Raw genomic sequence first — 14,057 nt, 5'->3', positions numbered from 1 at the left:
ACTGGCTCCTCCAAAATAATGTTATGTAATCTACCCACATAATATGCAATGACAAAGAAGGCCATCTCCTTAAACTCAAATCAGAAGTCATCCAGATTAATAGAACCCTGCTATCAACTAACTGAAACTGCTTCCCTCCAACAGTCCCACTGCAATGAGCCAAGCAATAACTAAAAGAAATATGCATCATTGCTGCAAAATTTTGCCCAAGTGCAAACTAGGTTGAAGGAAGGGCTATATCCAAAGCAAACACCTGCCAGGGAATAAGTGGAAGAAAATCCTAGCAAATGGCCACCAACACCTCCAAATTTTTTGAGTAGTGAGTACCGGAGACAGATGGAAGATGAGAAGAGCTGTTGCAGGATAATCTTCAAACCATAAGCATCTCGGGTTATGTGTATGGACTGGTGTTGAGAGAGGCCAGCCCCAAAGCTCTTTACATCTTGGAACCTGAATTACAGCCGGGGACACAGTCATGGCTGGCTTGTAAGCAGGACAAGGTTTCAAGGATAGAAGGGAGTGAAAAAAGCTGAAAGTGAGTTAGACAGAAAGGAGAATCTGTCATCACCTCTCTTTTCCACCCCAGTACCTCATTTAGTTCCCACAAAAGGGTAGAGAAGAATGTGCAGTCTAATGAGGAGTCAGGACTGTGGAATACACTAGTTTAAAATTTCTTTGTAACAAATTACCTCAAACTTAGAGGTGTAAAAGAACACTGGTTTATCAACTCACAGTTTCCATGGGTCATGGGTCCAGAATTCGTTAGCTGGATTCTCTGCACAGGGTTTCGGGAGACTGAAATGGAGTGTTAGTCAAGTGTGTCCTCCTCTGGAGGCTTGACTGGGGGAAAGTTCTGCTTCCAAACTCCCTCAAGTTGTTAGCAGAATTCATTTTCAGCATAGCTATATGATGAAGGTCCTGGAATTTTGGTGGCTGTTAAGATGGGAAGCGCCCTCAGCTCCTAGGACACTCTCAGGTCCTTCTCATATGGCCCTCTCCATAGACCCTCTCACACTTCAAATCCCTCTCACCAGGAAGAGCCCAGAACCTTTGCAGGAGGCTTGTGATTAAATCAGGTTCCTCTGAGCAATCTCCTTATTCTAAGTCATGATTTAGGACTTAAATCACATCTGTAAATCCCCTTAAAGCAGAACTGTCTGATTAAGTAAGTGGGAGAAGGTGTGTTTATAACAGGAGTGAGACTCTTGGAGGACATCTTGGAATTCTTCTGACCACACTGGAGTGAAAACCATGCTGATGAAAAGAGTGGCTCCAACCAAGGCACCTCTCTTTTTGCTTTTTTGCTTATTTAGATGTAATCCAACACTAAAGAAAAGTTTTAAATATAGACTCCTTTAAAAAGGTAGTGCATATTCACTGGAGAAATTCTAGAATAAAAAAAATAAAAATCACCTATAATCCCACTACCTAGAATTAATCATTCTTAATGCTTTATAATATTACATTCCAATCTATTAGCTATATGTATGTAATAAAGATAGGATCACACTGTAGATAGAAGAGGCACCTCTCCTTTCATTAGTGGTTGGGCCCTCCTCATTTCATTTGAACTATGCATTCTCAATAGAAGCAATATCATCCCCAAAGGAGTGAAAATTGATTTGGATACAGGGGAGAAGTCTTAGATATTACAATGGTTTGGGGACCTCTAAAGCTCTACCTGACAAAATTTTATTCATTAGTATTTAATTTCTCTCATTAGGGAAAAATTAAATTAAATTAAAATTAATTCATTCATTGGATTAATTAATGAATTAAATTGATTGATTTATATTGCATTTAAATTTAATTTATTTTTTTTCCTTAGAAAAAATAATAAAATAATAAAAGAAAGGTTGAGTAACTCAGCTTTTAAGGATCCTCCTGGGCCTATATCTTAGACAGCTCTCCATTCTGACTTCTGAAATTGTCACAGTTGCCTCTGTAGCTTTTCTTCTTTTACAATGGGAGAAAATTCACTTGCTGCTAACAGTATAAAGAGTAGGTGTCATGCTAACTTAAACTCACTTAAATGTTGGTTAGCTGTCTCATGACCTAAAATGTTAAATTACATCCCTAGTAGAACAGTCCAAGAACACATATCAATATCTCCAGAAGCCAAAGGAACCTAATCTTTCAACAGTCCATAAAGCAAGAAGAAATATCACCTTAACCTTTAAATAATAAATCTGTTTGGCCAGAGATGCTAAACTTGAGGTGCTCTCTACATATGTGTCAAGAGATTTTCAAACTGGTCATATTTTTGACACAGAAATTTAAATTCTAGCAATCTAGTTTAAGAAAATTTTAGAGATAGGGACAAAAATTGGTGAAGTATCTTTATTTAAATATTACTTCCAATAGTAAAATATGCATCAATAGGGAAATAAATTCTAGTATATCAGGGCAATATATTAATCTAGCATTTAAAGTGATGTGTAGAAAGACATAAAGATGTGGGGAAATGTTGAAGATATAATGCTACGAAAACAATGAAGATAACAATGAAGATGTTAATATGTAAGTCCTGATTTATCTTAATGTTATATATGTATATATAGACAAAAATGCCAATAGCAATGAGATTATAAGTAATTTTATTTCTTATGTATATTTTTATTTTCCAAATTTTCTATAATGTAAATGTATTGCTTTAACAGAATAAGAAAATCTTAAGAAACAAGAAGTCCTAATTGACAAATAATATAATTTCAGCATACTTGTTGAATACATAGACTCCTATGTCAAGCACCTTCTTCTGCTCCTCATTGCTGTCATCCACCAACACCTACTTGTTCATGGAAACTGTGTAGCTCCTGGATCACTGTCTTCCTCCTCGCTCCAACACTTAGCATGTCAATGACATTGAATATCCAAGATGATAACCCACGCAAGAGCTACGCCTCAGTCAGATCTTTTCCTTCTTAGTTCCAATTACCTCTACTTCTAATCTACCACAGACACCCACTCCAACAATCACATTCTGGGACTTGTTATCTCTGGTAATTGTACTACTTTTGAAACTGCAGTCTCTAGCATTCCCCTTCCTAACCTCCTGTACTTCCCGCACACTCTCTAGGACCCCAATCTAACAATGATTTTATCTCACTGAAACCTCCACATTATTGATCCCCACACACATTTGCTCATACCCTATTAATGGAAAAAGCCAAAAGTGACATACAAATGGCTAACAAGTGCATGAAAAAGTGCTCAACATCACTAATCACTGGGGAAATGTAAATGAAAATCACGAGATACCACCTCACACCTGTTAGGATGGCTATGGTCAAAAAGGCAAAGGTTAAGTGTTAGCAAGGGTATGGAAAGAAGGGAATAAGGATTCCTTATTCCTTATTCCTTCCTTAAACCGTTGGTGGGAATGTTAATTGGTAAAGCCATTATGAAAAACAGAAAGGCAGCGCCTCAAAAAATTAAAAATAGAACCACTATATGATCCAGCAACTCCACTTCCGAGTATATAGTCAAAGGAAATGAAATCAGTATCTCCAAAAGCTATCTACACTCCCAGGTTCATTGCAACATTATTCACAATAGCGAAGACAAGGAATTAACCTAAGTGTCCACCAATAGGTGAGTAAGAAAATGTTTTATTTTCTGTTACATATATTCCAAAATAGTACACAAATATACACAATGGAATATATAATATTTTGGAACATAAGGGATACAATTTTTAAGAGTATAATGCAAAGAGTTTGAGAACTATTGATTTAGACTAATAAACACAGGAGCACTTGCCAAAATAAAATCAAAGCTGGAGCCCTGTTTGCTAGGAGGAAGGGGAAGAATTACTGCTGAATAAGCAAGAAATAGTGTCTGCATCTCCTAGGCCTCTCCAGAAGCCCCAATAACCATTCTCTCCATGTCCACTCTTCTTTAGTCTCCATTCCCACCCCTATGCGATGTGGAGACATAGCGAATGGAAATGCATCCCTAAAACATCCCTTAGCATGGATTCTTTCCTTTTTTTTTTTTTTTTTTTTTTTTTTTTAAGATTTTACTTATTTCTTTGAGAGAGAGAAAGAGAGAAAACATGAAAGGGGGGAGAGTCAGAGGGAGAAGGAGACTCCCTGCTAAGCAGGGAGCCCAATGTGGTACTCAGTGCTAGGACTCCAGGATCATGACGTAAGCCAAAGGCAGTCACTTAACCAACTGAGCCACCCAGGCGCCCGGTATTTCTAAGAACTGTTTAATGGGTATCCACTATAAGTACAATCCAGTTCAAACCCTTTTTAGCTGCCCACAAAAACCTGTATAATCTGACCACTGCCTGGGAAGCCATATTGTGTTCTGGTTTAAAGCATGTGCTCCAATGTCAACTAGACAGTTTTGAGACCCAATGCCACTCTTTACCAGCTGTGTAACCATTTGCAAGTTACTCAAACTCTTCACGTATTCTTTTCCTCATGAGTAAAATTGGGCTGATAATAATAAAACCAAATGCCACTCTCCTCTTTACTTGCTAGTTTCTAACCTCACTGAAGCATTCCAAGTTTTTTCCTGTCTCAGAAATTCTTTACATGCTTCCCCCTCCTGACTATAAAATTAAAATCCTTCCCACTGCTCTACATATAGGTAGGGTCTTCTAGTTTGGAGTGAGGATTACATGTCAGTTATTAGGGAGGTTTTCACAGACCATGATTTCTTTTTTTCTTCTCATCCCCACCCCGCCTCTGACTGCTACTCTATATTTCAACAACCTGTTTCTCCCTGGCACCCATCACGATTTTAAGTATTTATTGTTCACTCATTTTCTATCTCTACTATTGAACTGTAAGCTCTATGATAGGAAGGAATGCACCTGTGTTCAGCCTGTGTCCTCATGCCTTGATGAAAGTACTCAATAAACATTTCTTGAATGAATAGATGAATAGATGGCCACAAGATAGTTTGCAGCCATGATTAGCTGAATTTACTGGTTCCAAGGGTCCAATAAATTGAGGGGAAATCTAATCAACATACAACCAACAAAAATTACATATAAAGTTTAAATGCCAGTTAGTGCCCATGATATAAAATAATGAAAATAAAAGCAGAACTATGTTTTTTCTTTCAGAGTAGAATCATATGTCATCTTTACATGTGTACCTAAAAGTATTGATCCTTTTCACCCCTTGTTTAAATAGCAAGATATACCATGTTCAAATGTCTTGAAAATCTAAAATCTAAAAATCCTAGGTGTAGCTGGGTGGCTCAGTCAGTTAATCGTGTGAGTCTTGATTTCAGCTCAGGTCACGATCTCAGGGTCATGAGACTGAGTCCCACACTGGGCTCTGCACTGGGTGTGGAGTCTACTTAAGATTCTCTCTTTCTCCTGGGAAGCCTGGGTGGCTCAATTGGTTAAGCATCTGCCTTCGGCTCAGGTCATGATCCCAGGGTCCTGGGATTCAGTCCCTTATCAGGATCCTTGCCTGGTGGAGAGTCTGTTTCTCCCTTGGCCTGCTGTTCCCCCTGCTTGTATTCACTCACTTTCTCTCTCTCTGACAAATAAATATATAAAATCTTCTTTTTTAAAAAAAGATTCTCTCCCTCTGTCCACCCCCTAAATAAATAAATAAGATCCTAGAATCGTGGATATGAATGGAACTCTTAAGCTCATCCAGCCCAATACCTTCGCTTTGCAGGAAAGAGAGTATTAAGTCCTAAAGCTGTAAAGTAACCTGTGCAAAAATACTACAAATGGAACTGGAATCCAGTCTTCCTGAACCCTAAGCCAGTTTTAGAAAATTTCTCAACAGTATCCCTGGGTAAATGCAAAGTAAGTTTCCCTTTTATTATGCTCATTAAAAACCATTATCAAGGAGACACATTTACATTGAAACAATGTATTTTGGAATAGACCCTGAAATAGAAACACAATTCATGAATCTGATCATTGAATAGCCCTGCTGTGGAAGTAGAGCTTTTGCATACATACCTAAAATATCATAATTCCAGATCAAGGGAAAGCTAAGGATTAGTCTGGTGGTATGAAATCTGAGCAACTTGTTAGAGGTATAGTTTCATGGAGCAAATGGGTTTTAAGTTCTCACTTCTTTTCAAAGGCAAATGATCTGGCAATAACTTAAGTCAAAGTCTTTTAGGAGTAAAATGCAACGTTAGCTTTGTACTAGAATTTGTGCATCAAATCAATAGGTATTTTGTAGATAAACAGAGTCTTCGGGATAATTTCATGAATCTTAGAAGAAGGGGGAAGTAAGTTGTGTCTTCTTTCTCAATATGTCAGTTTCTCAATACTTAAAGGCTACACCAGTGTTGATTGTTGAAATCTAGAGAAGATTAGCATCCTGTGAACCTGTGAGCTAATCTGTTAGTGAAAGGCGCTTTTTTAAAATGTAAATTGACTTCATATAGTTGAGTCCGGTGCCAGTTCTTAGTTCTGTATGTGTCTACAGATTTTCACCTCTTTACCTTTGAGAGTCATTATAATGAAGAAGGCATATGAATAAAGATAACATTAAAAACACTGGAATTTACTTACACATTCAAGGAAAACTACAGCATTACTTATATTGTGAATGCTAATGCTTTTTGTTCTTGTCTATTTTATTATTCTGACTCTACTCTTTTATGTCATTTTTTTCTCCTTTGTGGAAAATGCTATCATTGTTAAATCATAATTCCATACTGTGGGTGGGCAACCCTTGACTTTTGAAGTCTCAGTTTTTTCATCTGAAAGATACACTAATGATAATATAGCTTTCATTTAAGAGGGCTTTTAGAAAGATGTGATGAGGTGATAGACATTAAGCATTGAGCACAGTGCCCAGCATGTAGAATGCATCCAATCAATGTTAACAGTTACTGCTGCTTATAGCGGTAGGGGTGGTGACAATGGTGGTCATAGTCATAGACCAGTGTCAACTCTTTAGTCACTGTGCACTTCTTCCCAGTGCAGGCTGAGCACAGCTCTGTGTATTCAGGTACAGAAAACCAGACAAGGAAAAGCTACTTGTGCTCTGTTCGTTGAGCAGGTATATGGAAGGCAGAAGATAATCAGACTTTGTTCCAAGATAGGTTGAAGCCAAATTTTTTTCTTTATAATGAATCATTAGAACCAAATTCATTAAAAAGTTAATGTGATAAGAGGATACCAGCTTCTCCTACTAATTCATTTTCACTTCATCTTTCATCTGGAAGACTGAAGCTAAAAATTATATTGTGGGTTTGGTATCTGGGCAAAGCTAATGTTGAGTGAGCACAAGGGCTGGTCCTCTGCCAGATTTCCAGGGTAGGTATCAAATGAGGAGAAAAGCACCTCCCTCCTGTGACCAGTGAAAATTATTTTTAAAAGGATGAAGGTGAGAAATTCTCAAAGCTACTGCTGTGTCTCAAGTTTTTGATGCTGAAAGCCTTGAATTAATACAGTAAGACATAGGATATGAAAAGCTTTATCAAGCACGTCCCATTGAGTTATGTCTACATAGTACTAAATCAAACTCCAGGTCTTTTTTCAAGTAATAAAGTATTAGGTGTGTGCAAAATCTACTGAAGATTTCAGGTGCAAGCCCCAGGTAGGAGGGAAGGGAAACGAAGTTGGCTTATGGACTGTGTTGAGGACATACGAGGAAAAGTTTCCTATTGGACAGTCAGGGTATTGGTGAATGACCGGGAAAGGGAAAGGATGTGGAGGCACAGAGGGAAAGAGGATGAGAGACCTAACAGGGCTATCTTCCAATTCCAGGATGAAACAATACTGGGAGGAGATGTCACTTAATAGCTCTTCCTACAAAAATACAATATTTTATCAAATCTGTGAGTTTACCCACTATAATAAGAGGCAAACTGACGGAGTAAGGATGATGTCGAATAGGGGTGTTGCTGAAGGGGTTCTGATGGGCTAGCAGTTCTGTGCTTCTAATATTCTTCAGTTCTGGAAAAGATCAGCTGTAGTCTGGGTCCTGCTTTGGACTTGGAGGGATCTGAGTAACACAGGAGTGCATGTGTCCTAGGAGGACAATGGAAAGTATTTTTCTTTTTTTAAAGAAAATCAGTCCATCTGTACCCCAATTTTCATAGCAGCAATGGCCACAATCACCAAACTGTGGAAAGACCCAAAATGCCCTTCAACAGACGGATGGATAAAGAATGGTCCATATACACAATGGAGTATTATGCCTCCATCAGAAAGGACGAATACCCAACTTTTGTAGCAACATGGACGGGACTGGAGGAGATTTTGCTGAGTGAAATAAGGTTTCACTTACTTGTGAAGCATAAGGAATAACACAGAGGACATTAAAAGAAAAAAAAGAAATGTGAATTGGGAGATATCGGAGGGGGAGATGAACCATGAGAGACTATGGACTCTGAGAAACAAACTGAGGATTTTGGAGGGGAAAGGGGTGGAGGGTTGGGTGAGACTGGTGGTGGGTACTAAGAAGGGCACATATTGCATGGAGCACTGGGTATGGTGCATAAATAATGAATCTTGGAACATTGAAAAAAATAAAATTATATTGAAAAAAGTTATCACCACAAAAAAAAAAAAAAAAAGAAAAGAGAAAAAAAGAAAATCAGTAATCTGTACCTTGACATCACATAAGACTTCAAAAAGCTCTTTGCTTTCTTGAATTACTCTGTTGAAAATTAACTCAACCAGTTTGTAGGAAGGTAAACCTTATTCCAGGAGAGTTTTATATCAATTCCATATAATATTGTAAACATATAGACTAACAAATGGTAAAAGATAGCATCTTCTTTGGTGTTCTATTTCTTTCAGTGATTTTCCATGTGATTCATTAAAGATATTTTTAACTTTTTTCCCTCGGTTGAAAAATTACATATATAAATCCTGACTTTAGAATTGCACAAACATGCACAGCTGCTGGTTTAAGCTTATAAAAACACCAAACAAAACAAAACACAACTTGGCATAGAGCCATGGTTAAACCTTTTGTAACTGAATTTGAGGGGAATATAGGTAGAAATACATTCCAGAGAGAAATAATTTAATTCTAGTTATATAGAGAAGACTCCATAATAATATAAATTATTTTCCATGTCATGCCAGGAGAGCACATTATTCTTTTTTTTTTTTTTTAAGGTGTTATTTATTTGACAGACAGAGATGACAAGCAGGTAGAGAGGCAGGCAGAGAGAGAGGGGGAAGCAGGCTCCCTGCTGAGCAGAGAGTCCGATGCAGGGCTCCATCCCAGGACCCTGAGATCATGACCCGAGCTGAAGGCAGAGGCTTTAACCCACTGAGCCACCCAGGCACCCCGATTAAGATTATTCTTAATCTCTTAAAACAAGAAGGAAGCGTGATACATTTGACAGCACTTTGACTCGATGTAGGTATTTACCATTCATAAGAAATTAGTCACATCCTTGTTTAGTGATAATTTGGGAGGCCTTTTGTGCAAGTTTTGTATTGGGAAACAGTTCCTAATTTATTTCTATTAATTGGCTTTTTGTTAATTTCTGTAGTAACTGGGTAAGAGTCAGTCTTCTCATAAAAGGTCTTCTCGATAGGCTGAACTTTGGAAAGAGAAAGAAAAAAGTTTGCCTAAGGTTCTAGGTGGAGAGAAGTGGTAACATCAAGTTTCTGATCAGCAACCAGTTTTCTTTTTCTTTCTTTTTTTTTTTTTTAAAGATTTTATTTAATTACTTGCCAGAGAAAGAGCATAAGCAGTGGGAGCAGCAGGCAGAGGAAGAGGGAGAAGTAGACTCCCGCTGAGCAGGGAGCCTGATGCAGGGCTGAAGCCCAGGACCTCAGGATCATGACCTGAGTTGAAGGCAGACACTTGACCGACGGAGCTACCTAGGTGCCCCTCCAGCTTTCTTTTCAATTAGATTTGCTGGAGCAATCCAGTTTCTTGAACCCATCGACCAAGTTGCAAGGTCCATAATCCAATGTCCTAATCATATCTCAATAAAGAGAACCAGAGTTTGCTTCTGTGTGGAGTGGAGGTGGACAGAGGAAGTATGAGGGAGAGGAACATGATAGATAAAAAATCGAGTGGTATGAGTGTGGTCAAATTCTCTTGCATTTCTTCTAGACCTCTTCATAAGAAGGCAGCCACCCTTTATCAAAAGTCTAGCAGGTACCATCAAGTCATATAAAGAAAGGATATGTTAAAGATGTGAAGTTAAAGTCCCCTACCTAGTCCCAAACCCTTTGCCCAAAGAAAGGAGGATGGAGGTTGGGGGTTTGGAACTTTCCCCCAAGTAAATCTGCATTTGAAATAACAAAGGCAAATCGGTGTGCCAAACCTGAAGCCTGTGAAGCTACCAGTAATTACTAGATTCAGCTACGTAGCCTCACCTCAGTTACTGACAGAAGTCTCGCATCACTGATCTAGAAAGACCAGATGGCAGCCACTCCTCCCGGGCACTTTGACAGCTCTATATTTCCACACATTTCTAAATACCCACTAGGTGGGCAGTACAGCCTTAATTTGGGACACACTGGGCACATGGCCCACTGTTTCCTTCCTCAGAAGTTCACCGGTTATGCCATTTCTTTCACCTGGAATGTTGCACCATCTCTCTTTAGTCTACGTCTTGGTATCCACATTAAACTTCCAGAAGCTGGTTCACAGTGACCCATCATCACTCCCACTGTCCCTAAACTCTTCCTTTTACCACCAGTTTGTCACTTCGTCTGTACCACTGTATGATATTTTTCCTTGCAAGTGAGTGTCCTACCTTCTCTAAAACTGACAGCCACTTAAAGGCAGGGCTGCGTCCTAACTGCCAGCAAGTAGCACTATACCATGTTCTAGTTTCCCTCCTGTGGCACATGTCGAGCTTTTTCCCAGCTAGCAGCCTTTTCTTACATTGCTACTACTCCCTGGAAGTAGTAGCAATATCCTTGCCTCCCATTTTCTACCTTCAAACTCCCTCCTCATTCTTAGCTGTCACCTTGTTTGGGAAGCTTCCCATGCCCCTAACCCTGTGACAGGGGCCCCTGTGTGTTTTCTCATGACCCTCTGCGTGCACCTCCATTGTAGTACCTACCCCAGAGTCTTACACTTGCCAGGCTGGGTAACTCTGTCTCCCCAACTCTATAGGGACCTCCCAGAGGCTAAGTTTTATTTTAATTTGCTCTCCAGTCTCAGTCACAGATGCTGCTGCTATCAGCTTTGGAATCTTCCATTATGCTGGCTTTGTAGGCAATAGAACTCATTTTTTTTCAGCTTTGAAAATGCACTAAGGAGCCTTTTACCAATGTTAAGAGGATGATTGTGATGCCCAAAAGTAAGCTAATTTTTTTTAATCCCGCCCATGAAAGTTTTGGGGTGAGGGGGAGCAGAGAAGTGTAAGGTGTTGAATAAAACTCACGTTTCAAGATTATCTAACATGAGCCAGGTATCATTACTTTTACACTTTATTACAGCACACACACACACACACACACACACACACACGTACAACAAACAAAACAACAAAAAATTAAAAAATTAAAAATGTGACTTATTATCTCTTTATCAGAGGTGAGAGAGAGACAGACCTAGAGAGAGATTTTAACATACTGGCCCACACAACTGTGGAGGCTGGCAGGTCTGAAATCTGCAGGGGTGACTCATAAGCTAGAGAACCAGTTAAGAGTTGATGTTGCAACTCAAGTACAAAGGCAGTCTGCAGGCGGGGAACTCCGTCTTTTTCTCTTAAGGCCTTCAACTGATTGGACAAGTCTCACCCGCATTAAGGGGCGTAATTTGCTTTCATGCTTTAAATGTCAAGCTTATCCAAAAAAATACTTCACAGCAACATCTAGACTGATGTTTAACCAAGTATGTGGGTAATGTGGCCTATCCAATTTGACACAAAATTAACTATCACACTGGGTAATACCAAAGAGTAAATCCTAGTGACTTCATTTTTTATAGGACCTCCTCTTCTAGACACTACTTTTATTTTTTTACCTTAAAAAAAAGTTTTGTGAAATGAGCCTACAAATTCTGAATCTTCACCTGGGCTGAGGTAGGGAGTCTCTCATCCAGGCAAGGAAGAGGGTGAGAGATGTGAGATGGGACCTCTGTGGTTTGGAGCAGGACAAAGCATGGAGGAAACACTCTCCACCTCCCCTGCCCCCACCTGAATTCCTAGAAATTCACCCGTTCTGAACCTCTTCCTCTTCCATTTCCTCTTCCTGCCCCGGGTGCTGAAATTCAGTGGCCCAGTAGGACATGTTTCGAATGTAACTAATGCCCAGAGTGAGTTGCTGTGAGTTGCTGAAGAGCCACATAATCTCGCCTAGTCATCCCCAAACCTTTAAAACCATGGGCACTTTTTCTTCTTCCTATCAGAAACCTTATTTCTCTTCTGCTCCTTCCAGAATGTATGCTAAAAGAAAGCAAGAACATTCCTAAGGAACATAAAGAGATCCCTACTTGACCTTTTTCCCTCTAGTATACACAATGACCATGATAATATGGGCCATAGTTTACAACTTGTGTGGCTCCTTCACATTCATCATTATATATGACCCTCAAAAATTAGATAAACAGGATAAAACTTATTGTCATTTCAAACTTCATATATAAAGCTCTAAAGAGCAAGTAAGTTGAATGTATTACATATTATGAAGGAGAAAATAACCCCTTACAATTCATTAATATTGTTACTCTCTGAATCATAGACCTAGAGTAGATACAAATCTGGATGACTTCCCAGGTCACCGAATTTTCCCAAGTATCTATGCCACTGCTGAACCCATGCTCTTCTCTGGAGGAACCATTTCTTCCCCTGTACCCCAACTTACAGTGACCCAAGTGGGAATTACTTGGCCCTTCCTCCAGAACCCCAATGACTGGGCTGTTAAATGGGCATCTTACCACACCCCTAACCCAGTGATTAGTCCAAGGAAGTGGCAGAAGCCTCAGCATTTAGTCACTGAGAATGTCCCCATTGAAGATGAGAGAAAGAAGCCCAGTTTCACTTCTGACATAAGTGCGTAAGACTGTAAACCCAGAAGCTAATGTGGACAGGGTTTCAACCATAAAATGATGGATAGCCTGAATGAACAAAGCTATTGCTAGAGACTAGCAAATGCATGAGATGGCCAAAGAGGCTGAGAAAATCATGAAAGTAAGCAAATCCCTGTTCTAGCTCAGTCTCATCCTCCTATTGCTTAGTTTACTGAGCCCTTGGTTACTGGGTTACTTTGTACCTAAACCAGAAACCAAAGGAGAGAGTTTTTTGAGGAAAAACAATGTTTCTTACTGATTATCTACATACTATCCTAAGCGACTGAAGATAAATCCCTTAAAATTCATTAATTGATTGAAATTACATACACGCAGGCAGAGTATTTGCCTCCAGAAATAGTTTGAGTAGAGCTATATTATTTTAACCTTTCCTATTCAATATGCTGAAATGTTCATAATAATGTCAATTTCTTTGTAGGAAAATGTTTTAACTATATGGGCAACTTTTTAATAAAAATTAAATTTATTTTATAAAGCACCAAAGTACTTAGTTAATATATTATTAGTTTTTTGAATAGCGAATTCTGAAGGGAAGCATGAAAATGGTAATGTGACACAGGAGACTTAACGTTTATTTTTTCTTTTAGTGAATTTCTTTGATATAATTAACACAATGGTTGTGTGTAATAACAGAAGCCCGAAGTCATTGGATAACTGGTGACTGGAAGGAATGATGTCAGAAATAACTATTGATGACTGAAAAAAAAAAAAATGGAGGAGAATTTTCAGGTGGTTTTCTAACTGGGCATTTGTTTTTATTTTAACAAAATATCATCAAAAGTAGTAACACCTTCTGCCACCACCACTACCATTATATTACTGAGCTGAGAGGAGAAGTAGAGAGAAAACACAAACAAGTATAGAGAAAGAAGCTCTATGGGATGTTTCATAGAAACTGCATTGCTGAAGAGTACATCCCTCTGTATGATAGTATTTTACATATGTTACATATGTTAAAAGTAGTAACTAAAGCTATAGAAATATAGCTGAATGACTGAATAAAGAGATGAAGAATCTTTGCAAAATCAGCTCTGACACATGGATGTCCATAGCAATACTAACCAGCACGGGACATGGAATAGCATGCCACCCAGCAGA

Source organism: Mustela nigripes, chromosome X (assembly GCF_022355385.1).
Source record: "Mustela nigripes isolate SB6536 chromosome X, MUSNIG.SB6536, whole genome shotgun sequence".
Lineage (NCBI taxonomy): Eukaryota > Metazoa > Chordata > Mammalia > Carnivora > Mustelidae > Mustela > Mustela nigripes.
The sequence above is the reverse complement of the archived record's forward strand: the minus strand, read 5'-3'. Positions refer to the sequence as shown.